Raw genomic sequence first — 16805 nt, 5'->3', positions numbered from 1 at the left:
AAAAAAACCTGTCCAACACGAGAAGGGCCGGGCATCGAAAGAGGGACCCTGCTACATTACTCCAAACCGTTCGTATCCAATCTTGTACGAGTGACGTGTCCATCCACCCTTTTTCTTGAATACGAACGTGGATCACTCGCGGAAATTTTGCTTTAGGCATTGTTTTTCGTTTTAGAACAAAGTAAGGTGCATGCTTTCTGCCATCAGCTATTACAGCAAATACAGTAGAGACAATACACGACACTTACGGATTTCGCCTTGCTAAAATTGGAGACAATTCGACGGTGGCGCTCCTAGTGACTTGACCTGAACAAATCGCGCTAAATTCAAATATCAATGGAAATATATATACGGAAATGGATAAATAAATTACGTCTAGAAAGACAGTGGTATTGAGATATTAACTTCGAAGTTGCTAACGCAATTCTGGATAAATGAATGAAGAATTATTTAAAAGGTTATTATTCAAAGACTGAAATTAGACATATAAACAAGGTGTGAAATGGACTGCTGTGAAATGGCTTGATCTTTCATTTATGCATTACTTTTTTAGCTTTAGCATACCTGCCTGAAATCTTACGGTTGGATTTGTCTTTTTTCCTCATTTAAAAACAATGTATCATCACATTAAGACATTTGTCAATAAAAATATCGGCAAATTCCTTACACATATGATGCAATGAATTAACATTTAATAGCTGGACAATTTTCCTCTTAACATGAAGCCTACTAACAGAAAGAAAATCTATAAAATCCCGGCTTTAATCTGAGAAGAGGGATAAAAGAAAGAAAAGTTTGAAAATGTCGATAGTGATGCTTTGAGGAATATTTACGTACAATTAGGGTAAAAATGTAACATACCCTTGGCCGTATAGTCGAGGATTTTTAAAGTCGCTGGCCTGCAAATGATCTGAACAGATCTTATAATTCTTATACAAGGGTAACGTCCCTTCTTTCTTGTACACTTTATCCAAATCGCTTCTGTGACATTTCAAAACCCACAGATCACACCTACAACAACACATCGGTATTGAAGGTTAACTGCTGCACTATCCAATAAAATATGCGTATTATATTTTAAGCCCGTTAAAACATGGGTCGAGCAGGTCAGAAGATTATGAAGTACTATAAAAATCTCTGTCACTGGAAGAATATATATGCAAACACAATATTACTTACTTATACATGTTCTTGTCACGAGGGAACCTGAAGAACGAGCGCGCATTTTTCTCTACTTCGTAATTACTGCAGCCAAACACAGCACATACCTTTCCCCTCATGTTGAGAAGAGATATCAAGGAATGACACACGCTATTATTTAATTATGTCAACTCACTGAAAACGCATAAATAACACCAAAAACTTCACACAAAAATACACGTGCTCTTATGACAGAATCAGTACCGTTCAGGTCTAGCCGCTAGAGTGAGCTCCAATAGCTGTCCCTCGATATCTCGCTCAGTGTCGTGTATTGTCTCTACTGTATTTGATTACAGCAAGCATTGCAGTACATCGTCGTTTTGTGGTGGGTGTTTTTTTTTTTTTTTTTTTTTTTTCGGTAGCGCGTGCGATAACACTGTATGTTCCTTTCTTATCGACTGTTCGACTTCGTGGTATATGGAAACTGATTGGCGTCTGACCTGCGATTCCTATAAGGAAGATAAAATATTCCTTCACTTTACGCTTTTCAATCACAAAGCGCTGAAAATGGTTGAAATCATTCGTCACTTTTTGGCATAATGTTGTTCTTCGTCGAAGAGAAAGTCCATTTCTCTTCATAAAATTAATTCAGCCTCGGCTAACCTTTAAATATGAGACAATGATTCCACGTGCCGCGGCTATTTCTCATTCTTTAAAATGCAGCATTTTGTGAGAAACGGCTTATCCAACATTGCGTAACAAAATCATATAGTTAAGCAGATAATCCTCTACTTGCGGAAACATGCCGCCTTTTGGTCCGCGAAATGCTTTGTGAGACTTGTTGGCCGCTTGAAGAGCACTTCTGTTACCGCGGTAGCGCATGTTTCATTTGGACACTGAAAACTTGCTGCCCGCTGCTCTATTCCCGTATGTTTCGGCGTAACTGATCACCGCAAGTTCGTATGATGCAGTACTGTACCAGTTTCTTAGAGTACTGTGGACTGACAAACAATTTTGAGATCACATAATGTCCCGTACGCGAAACACTCGTAAAACTAGTGCAGTGGGATTTCCTGCCGGCTAATACAGCACGTTGCCCTGTATGTGGAATGCCCGCTTCCGCAATAGGAAGCCTGCTACCTGAGTAGTTGGCGGCATCTTTATTTCGAAACGCATCCGGAGCTGAGTGATGGATCTTCGAAGTTGTGGGTTCGTCAAATTCCACTTTGGACCCAAAAATATTGGGATGTGTAAATTATGCAAGGGCGTCGATTACGGTACACGAGAAAATACGGTAGTTTCCTTTAATATCCGGTAAAATGTACAGAAATTTATAGGCATCTCTTAACACTTGGAGATAACGTTTGTCATATTTTTTGGCCATAACGAGAAAAGAAAATACCAGAAACTGTCATAGAAATGCAAGGAAGAACTCCGACGAAACTACGCACAGAAACGATGTTAACAGCGCGCGAACAACACAATAACAAACTCATTGTTTCGTCCCGATTAACTGAGTCGTTAGCGCGCAGTAGCCTCTTGCTTGCAGGACGATTGCCACCCCGAATCCCCAGCTTAAAGCGCACACGCTGCTGAGATGAGCGGGAAAAACGATACACGAAGGCGAAATAAAGCATCAAATACGCTTGAAAATTAGGTTTTGTAAATTACACAAGCATATAAGAATTTATCCTTTATTCTAGGGGAAGAGTATTGGCCGTACTAGAGGTTATATTAGTCAAAAATCGGAAGAAGTAAAAATTAATCGGAAATCGTAAGACGAGTTAAAAACCGGAAAGTTTCCGGGTAAATCGGAAAGTTTGGCAGGTATGAGTTTATGTTAATTGAAAACAAATCCTACATAGAATTGAAAAACTCTTCTTCCCCAATAGAAACTAACTTCAACCCCCAATTACTACACCAACAATTTCCCCCTTCTCCCCATCAGAATACCTGCTGAGAGCAATGAACCAACCCCAAGAAAACGAAAATTTTAGGCAGTCATAAACAGTCCCCCTCACTCGACTTATACATTCCCCTGGATATGATATTCAAAAATATCAAGCTATACTGGCCTCTTGAAAAGGCTTCAACATTCCCTTATTTTACACCCACTTCCCAACCCCCTGATGCAACCGACAATATATTATTTTTCTACATCCCCTGTCTCCCAATTTATCTCTACTCCTATCCTCAGTACCAATTACCAGCGCTCTCCAGCAAAAATGTTAGGATCCACTAACCAACCTGACCAAGATGTGATGGCATATCATCAAATCTATGCAGAATGAGCTTCTACAACTTATCTCCTCCTTTTTCTCTAACATTAAGCTATTTTGCTTTACGTCGCACCGACACAGATAGGTCTTATGGCGACGATGGGACAGGAAAGACCTTGGAATGGGAAGGAAGTGGCCATGGCCTTAATTAAGGTACAGCCCCAGCATTTGCCTGGTGTGAAAATGGGAAACCACGGAAAACTATTTTCAGGGCTGCCGACAGTGGGATTCGAACCCACTATCTCCCAAATGCGAACTTAAAGCTGCGCGCTGCTAACCGCATGGCCAACTCGCCCGGTCTCTAACATTAAGATGCTGCAATGGAACTGCAAGAGCATCTTATACAAGCCACATGAACTCTTACTCTTTACCCATTTACACCACCCCCACATTATTTACCTAAATAAAATTTCGTTTAAACCTGAATTTCTGTTCTGTATCCACCACTACTCCTGTATAACACATGATACAAATGGCTTTGATGAAACATGGATTCTTATATCTATCCAACAATCCGTCATTCCCTTTCCTGTTCCTTACCTTATTCCAGGAACTAAGGCCGTTGCCATTATGACACATTGTCTCACTTCCCTTTACTCTCCTCGGGAATCAAAGGGTCCCTTCAAAACTGGATTTTTTATATCCCAATTCCAGTCATCCTTCATTCTTGGTGACGATTTTAATGCCCATCACCCCCTTTCAGGCAGTGAAACTTCTTGTCCAAAAGGCAACAAACTTGCCAAAATCTCTTCAGAGCTAAACCTACATATTCTTTTTATGATGCTTTACTTACTTGACAAACGCACCCCCACCCCCTACCTTCTCAATATCAAAGTGGCGTGGACTTAACTATACGTTTGGTCAATACTGCCCATTCGCTTAATTGGACGGTTACTGATAATATACATCAAAGCAACCACTTCCCTATTCTAATATCCTCCTCCTCCCTCTCCTCACCCAACCTATCTTTTGCACTGCTCGCAGAAACTTAGGAATTTTGATTTTAATATTTTGCACAACTTCCTAACCGACAAGCTAGCATCACTACTGTCTCACCTCAAACATTCAAATTTACTTAAATTTATATCATCCTTTCCTTACACATCTACCAAAAGGCCCATTCAATATAATAAAATGATGGAATATGGAGTGTAAAGCTTCCAACAAAAATCATTTTTTAAAAGTCATCTAATTTATTTCATTTGTTTGGCACTTTGCAATCCTTCTTTCATTATAAGGTCAGGGTAATCAAATCCAATCGGTATGTAATGTCAAACATCAACTGGTGTGGAAGTCTTACATTAGCTGACCTAATAGACAAACTCTTTTTAAAAATATTTGTGGTCTTATGTCCAATCTTTCTTGTCATTTCTCCTCATCTTCCTCTGCTCAGAGTCCAAATCTCCATGACATTTATCAATTTTTTACTTACCTTCCTCCAGATAGTTCTTTTCTTTTTCATTTCACTCTTCCTCCCACCTCCAATAAATTCTCGATTCTCAGTCAAATTATAACTTTGATTGAACTGGATCATGCCATCAACAATGCCCATCACCCATCCACTGGACAGATAATATTTCTTAATCTTTAAGGGGATTGGTCCAGTAAACAACCTCAAAATTTGGACATTTTAAATCATTTTTATATCAGCTCCTACTGTATGTACAACAATGAAACTTTCTAAATGAAGCATACTACATGTTTACTATGCAAGCACATATCTCAGAATTGATTTTGGCATTATCAAACTTGCCAATTAATTATTCAAAATGGCGGCTCTTTGTGTGTCTGTGCTCACCGTTTCCTTCATAGCTGGGTGATTTATCAATATATTAGTGTTCTGCTTTTTTAAATGTACTGATCGAAGTTACAGCTATAAAAGTGACCACTTCCAGAACTATATTTGCAACATTAGTATTTTTAATTTTATGTTACATAAATATTGCATATTTCGGTCATTTTTTTGCATGTTGATATTTTTTCAAAACAATTATCAATCCTAGCACACAAGTTTGGTCAGTTCTGTAGACTCTATCACTAAGATCATCAGAGAAAAGTGGCATTGTAATACACCATATAATTTAGGAGTTACAAGGGAAATGGTTTTGAAAAATAAAGTTTTGAGAAAATGAGCTACAAAATTATCTGACCCTTGTAAAGACACAACAACCTTCCAGTGGCTGCTAAAATGCTCCTGGGGCATAGGATGTTCCCTCTAAAGCAGTTTTCACAGCTTCATTTTCCAATCTTAATCTTCTTCTGCTTCGCCTGGCCTCCTTTGTGGCTTCTCAAACCCTTTTTTCAGCAAACTTTATACGCATCACATCCTCTTATAGCATTGCATGTTCACAATGGGCACCAGGATTCATGCCAATTTTTTGCAGCACAGCTAACCTACTTTACCCCTTCATTAAATGTCATAACTGCAACATTTATGGCAATCTTCACAATTGTCTTCCCATAGAATCAAGTTTTTGGTCACACTTTCCAAATCCTAGCATTGAGAGACTCATTAGCACTCTGTGTATAACTCCTAAACACCTTATCAACAGTTCAGTAGCAACTAAATCCTTGAAAACAGGCTTAATCATATCCATAACAGCTGTAGGTAATGTGTTTTTGTGTTTGTGTTCTTGAACTGTGCATGCAGTGACAGCTGCTGGTACGGGCACCAGGAATTATCTCCTTTTGGGCAGAAGTAATGAAGTGGATTTTCGTCAGATGAGCTTTTATGGTACCAAATAGTAGTTCTCATATCATTTACTGATGTTGAATTACTTCTTATGACATTTCCATAGTAGGTCGTCAAAGTATTTATTGCAGAATCTGTCAGTCTATTTTTTCCAGACAGTAATTTGCCAACTACTCGTAACAAAATGAACAGATGATAAGTCATTTTTTTATGTTTACAAGACAAATGACTAAATAAAATGGATGCAGGTATCAAAGATAAAACACTTCGCCTCCAAAGTGCATATATTCCACTTTCAGAACAAGAATCCCATGAAAATTCACATGAAAGTGAATAGTCACTATGTGGGTGTGGCGCTATTGGTGCACATGCCGCAGAGCTCTCTAAATAGCCTATGCCAAGTCTAGCACTTTAAATGATAACTCCTAAACTAGTGCAGATATTTAAATAATACTTTCACCACAATGAACTAGAAGATTGTGGTTAAGCATTAAAAAATACTTTGAAAACTCAAATTTTTGAAGGTTGCTTACTGTACCAATCCCCTTAAACATCTTCTGTCGCCCCCCCCCCCCCCACCCCCACCCTTTGCCAAGACTTTCCTATTATACTCCTTAAATTAGATACTACCAACCACCAATGTCCCCTCTGACAGGAATGATTTTAAACTGGGCGCTATCCTAAACAATGGAAAAGCCCTCTTCGGTCAAAAAATTATTGTGGTACTACCTTGAATGATGTCTGAGAAAAACCTTACAAACAATTCTCTTGGAACATTTTTTATGGTGCCTGGAATATTAACAGTTGGTTCCTAAACACCAATACGTCTTTACTAAAGAACGTTCTACTGTTGACGCATTAAATATCCTCCTAACTGATATTCTCTTTGCCCGTTACTGCAAAGAATCCTTATTAGCTATTTTTGTAGGATTGAAAGGTGCATACAATAATATCGATATTCATATCCTTGGGCAAAAGCTCCTATAACTTCAACTCCCTATATCTTTTATCACCATTTTTAAAAAATTATTAACATTCCCATACTCTACACCTCAAATACTTTTCCTCGTATTGTATCGATGGGGTCATAGTGACCACATGACCATCAAAAACACAACAACACCCAACACAAGTAAATAACACCTCAACTGCAATAGAAAAAAGACATCAACACTATCCATGTAATTTCTGAGTCCATACACTCCCTCCCCCCCTCTTTTTTCAACTCAACATCTTATCAACCATCACTCCCAACATATTACAAGCTCACCCCTCCACTCTACCTCCCTCCATTCCGTCAACTCTCCTCTGCGCATGAACTTCGCCCATGCTCCTCCCTCCCAAAGCTCCCCATCCCCCACCGCCAAACGTCAAACACATGCGCGCAATACCGGCTGAGCCTCCTTCATAGTCAATCAACACTTACCAACAAGTAGCTTCTCAGCGACACATCAGGTATCACAACATTAACCTTCTCTACTCACCAAGATCTTTTCTTTACACACCACTTTAATAATAACATCTCGATTACAGATAACTTCCTCTCCATATAACACAACTTTTAACAACATGCTAGAATCCAGCACACACTGGCACGAACACGGCATGCCACTACGGCTCCTCTTCACAAACAATAAAAGATGTCTCCTCCAGCTATGACACTCCGACTCTGTAGTAATGTACTTTCTCATTTAATCCCTCCACTGCGGATTATACCATAAGCAGCTCCATTCTATTTCACAAAGCCAGCAGCACATAACAACAACTTCGTCCCGAGGTCCTTCATGTTTTCATTTACAGAATAGTATCAGTTTAAAGTCTCACTAGCATCTCACACTGAAGTTTTCATATAGTATTCAAAGCTACATGAGTTAACAGAACTATACAGTGAATGATTCTAACCCACAACATACTCCCTGCAAATACAATTGTCAATAAATAACTGCCATCATTGTTGCCATTCATAATGCACCGTGTGCTCAACGACACCCAATGAGTCTCCATCCATGCCAACGAAATTCAATGTACTTATTGAGCCATATTCATGAACCCGGGACTTCAATCAGACAACTTCCAGTATAACTACGCATATAGAACCTCATTTGACATTCTTGAATAAACGGTGGAATATTTTTCCCTGCACCCTATGGTTATAAACTGAGGTTGGACCACTCTGCATATTACTGATAGTGTTAATGCTGGAATCGTCAACCAATGGCTAAAATAACGGGATGCACTTGATACCAGACATTTTGTATCATTTCTCCCCAAGCTGCTCTCTTGTAAATATGTATTATAAGCTTGTAATTTCTCAACTGTTCAATTGGATATTGTAAAATTACTGTATAGTTACCCTGTCAACCTGTAATCTTTCAACCAACGGCAGTAATTAGTGATGAACATTGACACCAGACACTTTATACCCTTTCTCCCCTATCTGTTTCCATGTAAATATATGTATAAACTTTATGATTTCCTAATAGAGTAGCATCAATTATTCTTCGGATTACCATTGCTTGACTCTGCTAAATACCCTGAGATTTTATGCATTGGTGCCAACTACTGTGTCTATAAACATATATTGTTTAACTGCATCATCACTGAACATGTTTTTATTTTTCCTTGACTTTCCTATGTAACATGTTAAGTTTGTATCTTAGTGTTTACATTTTAAATACCAATCAGGAACCTGATTTAAGCCTTGAGGAGGTACTATGACTGATGATGCCCTCAATGAAGGGCAAAACATGTCTGGAAAAAAACAAATTCCTAAGTGTTTAAAATTGATAATGTATTGATTAGGTGACACATTACACCCCTTAGCATCCTACATGTACAGAATAAATACTACTGAAATTAAAATTAAACAAGGATGTCATTAAATAAACATGAATGCCACTATTGTAAAATTACTATATGTTAAGATATATACACATGGTACAGTTTTGGGGTTAAGGGGCTATTTCCCTGGCTCTATGATTTCTACATATTTCAAAAATTACATTTACTGAGGTTGGAATTGGATACAGTTCTTAGAGTTTATCAAGAATCACCAACATTCAGGAGTCAAGTTATCTGTGTTAAATGCCAATATTATGTCCGACAGTTTATGAGATGTTTAAAGTGCATTGTTGCGCCGAAAATATAGACTGATTATAAGTTATGTGTCTGGGAACTGGTTGCTGAACCTCTTATTCTAAGGAACACGATGCCCCCACATATTTTCGGCACAACAAAGCACTTCAAACATCTCATAAACTGTCGGACATAATATTGGCATTTAACACAGATAACTTGATTCCTGAATGTTGGTGATTCTTGATAAACTCTAAGAACTGTATCCAATTCCATCCTCAGTGGTAATTTCTGAACTATGTAGAAATCATAGGCCCAGGGAAATAGCCCCTTAACCCCAAAAATGTACCATATGTGTATATCTTAATATTATTTTAGAATAGTGGCATTCATGCTTATTCAATGGCATCCTTGTTTAATTTTAGTACTGGTAGTATTTATTCTGTACAGTCACTATTAAGTAGGTTCTCTAGTAGCTAAAGATGACCTATGTACAGGTTGAAACCGGTACAGTCTTTTTATGTAAATAATATTGATGCTATGTAAAATAAAGTATTGATTAGGTAGAGAACTCATCCTTCATACTTGTCCTACTGGGAGCACTTATTTCTCTCCCAATAATGCTACTCTCGCTGAATCTTCTGAGCCTCCTTTAGTCTTCCAAAGGAAACACATCTCCACTCTTTATTTACTCAAGATTATATCTTACACCTCTCACCCACTACGCCCTCAACTGGCACTCCTTCAAAGAACTTGTCAGGACTTACACATCCCTTCTCAAAAATACCCAGCACTTCTTTGGTCCTTTATTACTTTCAGTCACCTTAGGTCTTCGGTCATTCAAACCTAAACTCATCCTAAGTATCTCCGCTGTTTCAAAATAAATCATTCTATTTCACCTTTAATAATTCCCCCTTCTTCTGCAAATTCTCATTCACTCTAACCTCCCCCATCCCCTCCAAAAGGATAAAGCTTCAGCTAGACAGTTTAAAACATGTTGCTCCCATCTTCTATACTGATGGCTCAAAACATTCTAATCCCATCAATGTCGTAACCTCTTTTTACACTCTTCATTTGAATATATCCAACCTGTTTAGCTTTTCTTCTGCTGCATCCTCATTTAAAGCAGAACTTTTCACAATTCAACAAGCATTTTTTTTAAAAATTCCAATCACACCCATGATTGGTATACAAGCTCACTGGAAAAAAATTAGTCACCCTAGTCCACACGCACAGACGGGTCGATAATTCTGTACAGACGATGCAGCGAATAAGTTTCGTGCTCAACCGCAAGTGATCACCGATGTTGTTAACAAGCTCAGTGGAACGTATACTGTATCTAGAATGTGTAAACATTGGCCAGTTACAGTATTTTTTGGAATGCTAAATGTTGCAGCCATAAATGCTTTTATTATTTAGAAGAACAATAATGGACTAGAGAATGAAAAATTCAGAAGATTGTTTCTCAAAGAATTAGATGTGCAGTTCACAAAAGTACATATAGCATCTAGGGCTACTATGCAGATCCTACCTGTTCATCTGAAGGCAGCGGTGAAGCGCATCAGTGGTATTGAAATTGAACCTTCCCCCATGAAACAACTGAGAACTTCTGGTCGCTGTGAAGTTTGGCCTCGGAAAAAGGATAGGAAAACTCATGCTGCAGTTGCAACAGGCTTATCTGCATGGAACACAGTATCATGTACTGTGAAGTGTGCACTCCTGAGTAAAAGACACAACATCACCTCCTCCCCCCACCCCCCAATCCCCACCATATTTTTAAAGCACAGGATATTTAAGAACTCTTAATGTTGATTGTTAAGATATATGAATTGTCATTTAAAATTCAATAGTTAACTAATATGTATTTTTGGTACATTTATTTCATGAGCAACATTCATTCTTATTTCATGTTAACTATTTTCTTTGGAAAGTTAAGCTTCCATAATTTCAGGTTTTTTCAAAAAAACATATATCTAAAGTGCATTATTTTGTTCCATTGTTTGCCGTATTTACGACAAAAGTAGGTTTCTAATGCCCGGTTTCTGGAACGTGAGATATCAAACCTATAGCGGTATTGAATGGATAACTCATGTTTTGGCGTTCTACGAACGTAAACTACATCTATCGATTTGATAAATCTCCTGCTAACTTACAGGGCCCGGAGCAGGAGATATCTATTTGTTAACTCGGTTGTCACATGCGTAGTACTTCAGTATCGGCGAAGGTATCGACAGCTAATACTGTGTTAACATTTTCCATGGCTTTCTCATCTTCTTCCGACGAAGAAATTATAGAAGTTGTCAACATTTTAGAACGACCACAATTATATCATCGTCGGCCTAATGTTGTGACGATGTACAGTGAAAGCAAATTCAAAGACAGATTCAGATTATGTAAGGATACTGTCATGCATTTGGTTGAGGTTAAAAGCAATAACTTGCATCCTGTGACAAACAGAAGTTTATAAATTTCCCCTCTTGAACAAATATTAATAACAATACGTTTTTATGCCACTGGTTCTTATCAGATTCTTGTCGGTGATTGTATTCATGTCCATAAAAGCACAGTTAGTAGAGTAATTAAGAAGGTAACTCACGAGAATGCCAGTTTGAGGCCTAATTACATATGAATGCCAGAATCACGGAACAAACTGTCAAGCGTAAAGGAAGGTTTCTTTTCTATGAGTGGATTCCCTAATGTATTAGACTGTGTTGATGGAAGTCACATTCCAGTTCAATCACCGAGCAAAGATAGGGGTGAACTTTATAGAAACAGAAAGGGATTCTTTTCCATTAATGTTCAAGTTGTCTATGACCATTTATTGAAGATTAGGGATATTGTCACACAATTTCCTGGGTCTGTTCATGACAGTACAGTCTTAAACAGTTCCCATATCAGGGCTAGGGTTGAAGCTCAGGAGTTTGATGGCACTTTACTTGACGATAGTGCTTACCCATGTCGTCTATATCTAATGACTCCATTTCTCAATCCTAATACTGAAGGTGAAATGAGACATAATCATGCTCATATTAGAACAAGAGTATCAGTGGAACATACATTTGGTATCTGGAAAAGGAGATTTCCTTGTTTATCTTTAGGCCTGAGGATTAAATTGGAAACAGCACTTGCTGTAATTATGGCTACTGCTGATTTACATAACCTAGCAATAGATGAACATGGACAAGAGTTTGATACTGAAGCTATTCCTGAAGAAAATAACATTGACCCTCCTCTGCCAGACAATGGGTCTGGAAATGCTGTGAGAAGAACACTGGTTACCACCTTCTTCAGGTAAGACTGAAATATTATTTAAAAAATGAAATTGTACAACACTAAATTGAATGAAAAATATGACACACTGTAGTAGAAAAAAATAATTTATTTAACATTGTTGTCGCCCTGCTTCTAAATATCAGTGTTGCACTTTAATTGATCATACTGTGTTTGCTTTATTTTAAGTTCTAAGTTTTTAAGTTCATTTTCTTTAAGTTCATTTTCAATCTTAATATTCTCTAACTGGTTTAATTCCAATCTTGCACTCTTCAGTTCTATTTGAACTTTACTTTCAATTAGTTTATGGAATCTTTTCACATGGTCCAACACTAAAATACTGGTTTCCTCCTCCCTTGCATTTACTGCCTCCTCAGTAGTCATTATGTTCAATTTTTCCATGAATTTCATGGTCATATTTTTCTTTAGTACCGGTATTTTTCTGTTTATTACCCTGTCTGCCATGCACTCTGCTGCCCTCTTCCTTCTTATAACATTACCAGAAGTTTGGTCACTGTTTATTGCAGCTGATCGACTGCGTGTGGGCAGTGGGATGACCACTTATAGTGCCCTTTGGACATCAGGGACTGACTGGGTGACAACTTCTGGCACCTTATGGACTATGTGGGCTGTTTGGGGATCAACTTCTGGTGACTTTTGAATCTGAACTTCAAGGGCTGTTTGGGTGACCACTTCTGGTGCCTTTTGCAGATGATCATCTGACTGATTAATCACATCTAGTACGACATCTGAAAAAAAAAAAAAATAGTATTTATTAATATAAAATAAAAAAAGGTCATGGTTAAGTTATAGTACTCATTCCAACAAAATATTTAATTAATACATTATATAACAGAAAGGAAGATAACAGATGAAGATTAAATTAGATCACCTCCAAGATATTCAGCACATGAATCATAACAATTCTGCAGAGGCTCAAGCTGAGGTTTCATCAATGCTATGAATCTCTCACCTATGTTGTCTGTTTTGGAGTAAATGTTCCACCTCCTGTTTTGTAATGCTCCACCTGAAATAATAAATACATCCATGTTTACCAATAATTATGAAGCAATAAATCTCATTGCATCTTAATGTAATTCACATAATAGCTAAGCAAACCAGCAAACCTCATACACAACAGACAGACCACTGAGGATAAAACTAGAAGAGAGGTATTATTTTATTCTAGCCTTGTATATATACTAATCTAGTCCTAATTATGTAATATTTACAATAGTCATCCACATGTTGCATTATTATTTCATTACTAGTATATTGACAATAATTAAGATTAAAGATTCATAACTGGTAATTATTGTATTATTCAATTACTAGCAGCCATGAAACGTTTTCATATCTTCCTGTGTCATAAAAATATAGGCCTATTCAGTACCTTGCATGTACCTTAAGAATAGTTGCCTAAATTTGGACAAAACAAGTTCTAGCTCTTATTCAAATGAAACCACTGCACTTGCATTTCATTATCTTACTGTCATGTTACTGTTTTTAACAATATCAGTTTGACTGCATGATCAGATTAGTCCTTCTATTATTATTATTATTATTATTATTATTATTATTATTATTATTATTATTATTATTTCCTCCAGGCCAAATTTTATCATCAGCTGTTCATGGAGAATTCAGGGAAAAGAAGTAAGATTTTAAACACATAGAAATTAACTTATTGTTTTCTTTAGTTAGTGCAAAGAAAGCTATTTTAGAATGTGAGAAAATAGTCTGTGTACCTTTCAAAGTAGTGATGGTGATTACTGTTTTAAGAGTAAGTATTTATCTTTCAAAGACAAAGAACAAGCCTGGAAACAACCAGCTGATAGTTTCAGTGAAATTTGTGGTGACCTGAGTTCACTTTGACTCCCAAGAAACATAAAACATCTGGGCCTATTTAATTAAAAATCTTGATGAGAGCTGTTGTTTATGTTACCTTCTTATCTGTGTCAACACACTTCACACCTTTCAGGAATACTAAGTGGCCTCGGTTAGCTCCCTACATTCAGCTGAAATTCTCAAGCGGACTGCTAAACCTCAAGTCATGAGTTAAGAGAGGGATTTAACAGGTAAGTAAGAAAACAGATGCTTCTTTTATGTTAACTTTAATCTCTTCCTTTATTGGTTCACCAACAAATCATAAAAATACTGGTGCATAAGACAGTATGCTTGATATCATTTTCTGCTATATTTGGGAGATTGTTAATTCCCTGAGGAAAATTGTGCAGTGTGTTAGTGACTTCAAACTGGTCATCAGTAACAGGACGTATGCTTTCTTAACCTCAGTTGTACATTGAATCATTAGTCTATCTTCTATCTCATCAATAATTTCAATTAATTACTTCATTTTCTAATGCCAATAGGCCTACTACTTTTCAGCTGTATTAAAAAGTGTAGTGTTTGAGTAAATAGTTCAGCAGCTTGTTATTCAAATCTATAGTAACCTTTTTACTAGGAAATTCCCAGATACATTAATACAAACTGGGGGAAAAAGGGTTTAGTTTAAATTCAGAATTAACTAGTTTTTGGAGGATGGTTGTCCAGCTGTACTTCCTCTTAAACAATAATCATCACCCAGAAACGCTAAACTGCAACAGTTTCAAATAAATGCAAGTTTAAATTAATTTGGAGGAAATGGCCCTAAGTCTAGGAATTTCTTTCTATCTTCCTCTCCCTGTTATGCTATTTGTTTTACACCACAGTGTGAGATAATTCTTATGCCAATGATGGGATAGAAAAAACTATGACTGGTAAGGAAGCAACTGTGACCTTAATTGAGGTATAACCCCAGCATTTGCCTGCTGTGAAAATGGGAAACCATTATCAGTGCTGCTGACAACTGGGTTCAAACCCACTATCTCCCGAATGCAAGATGGCAGCTACGTGACAAACTGCGTAGTGAACTCACTCGTAGGCATTTCTATTGTAAGGCTTACATGGATAGCCTAACCTATAATATAGTAGGTATAGATAGAAATATTTTTATTGAAAAATCTTACCTTATCATCTGAAATATGCTGCCGAGCCTTCCTCTTCAATGTGTCGTACAAATAGTGCAGCTGTTTCGGGAGCCTGGGTCCTGATTGACAATTAGCATTGTACAATTTGGTTATTTCCTCCCAAGCTGTATTCTTCTCTTTCACACTCGTTGCATCAGTCCTTTTGTTCCCTATAACACTTATGAACTGCTCTACAATATCTAACAATATATTTTTGTCTTGTTCAGTGAAGTTTTTTGCCCTTTTGTTATCCATGATGTTACCTTCTGCAGAATTTAGCAATATTATACAACGAATTGTACCGTATGACGTATTTGTGAATGTGACTGGGATTTTACTCCCGTAGGCGACCTGCGCGTCATAATGAGGATGAAATGATGATGAAGACGACACATACACCCAGCCCCCGTGCCAGCGAAATTAACCACTTAAGGTGAAAATTCCCGACCCTGCCGGGAATCGAACCCGGAACCCCTGTGACCAAAGGCCAGCACGCTAATCATTTAGCCACGGAGCCGGACGGTTTGTAAGTATTTTTCTAGGATGTAAAGTGCATTTATTAGAAACATGCAAAACTATAAATGAAAAAAAAAAAAAGAGTTGTGCATGATTAATTTTGGAAATACAGTGGAGAAGAGTTTCAAAGTAAGTATGCCCCTACATGTCACAGAAAGAGTCATTCTCACATAATCTAACTTACAATATCCAATTAATGCAGTAATTCATATTTTACAATACAATGATATGTGGGGTGGAAAGCACCCCAAGCGTGTGTCTGTGTCCTGAAATTTGGCGAGTGTGCTGGAGGGTTAAAAATAATTTCTCGGAAAATATTAATGTAAATAAACTACTGTATGCAGAAAAAATAAAATATCGTATGTCGTTTCTATTTTATGAAAAGTGTAGACTGAAATATAAAGCTTACCGTACTTCATTTCTTAACACCATCTGTATTAAGTCGAGATATACAGTAGAATAGTGGTAAGAATACGTGATTGAGACTTGGACTTCACCGACAGTAAGGTAGAGGTTTTGGACACAGTGTGAAATGATAGAAACCCTTAATTTGAAGGAAGACTTACAGAAATAACACTCTTAACTGAATAAAACTGAGCCAAGTATCGGAGTATGCCTTAAAAGAATAATGCATATCAACATTCAGAAACAACAACATCCCACTTCGAAACCAAACCGGTGGTCAACTGTTCAGAACAAGACTACTAGTTTGTTGGGTCATTACCATCCTACAGTCCATCTAAGGGAAAATAAAATACATCGTTCCGTTTTATTATTATTATTATTATTATTATTATTATTATTATTATTATTATTATTATTATT

The 16805-nt window shown here is 37.2% G+C and overlaps 1 protein-coding gene across 3 annotated transcripts in view; it reads right to left on the bottom strand.

Moving 5' to 3' along the window:
• Positions 1 to 16568, bottom strand: part of LOC136874707 (uncharacterized) — a 115225-nt gene extending 98657 nt beyond the window's left edge. For all 3 annotated transcript variants that reach the window (XM_068227750.1, XM_068227752.1, XM_068227751.1), the window contains exon 1: positions 16390 to 16568. The gene's annotated coding sequence lies outside the window, so the exon portion shown is untranslated. The remainder of the gene's footprint in view (positions 1 to 16389) is intronic.
• Positions 16569 to 16805: the final 237 nt, after the last annotated feature.

The sequence above is a fragment of the Anabrus simplex genome, chromosome 5 (assembly GCF_040414725.1).
Source record: "Anabrus simplex isolate iqAnaSimp1 chromosome 5, ASM4041472v1, whole genome shotgun sequence".
NCBI lineage: Eukaryota > Metazoa > Arthropoda > Insecta > Orthoptera > Tettigoniidae > Anabrus > Anabrus simplex.
This window is presented reverse-complemented; position numbering and strand designations above follow the sequence as displayed.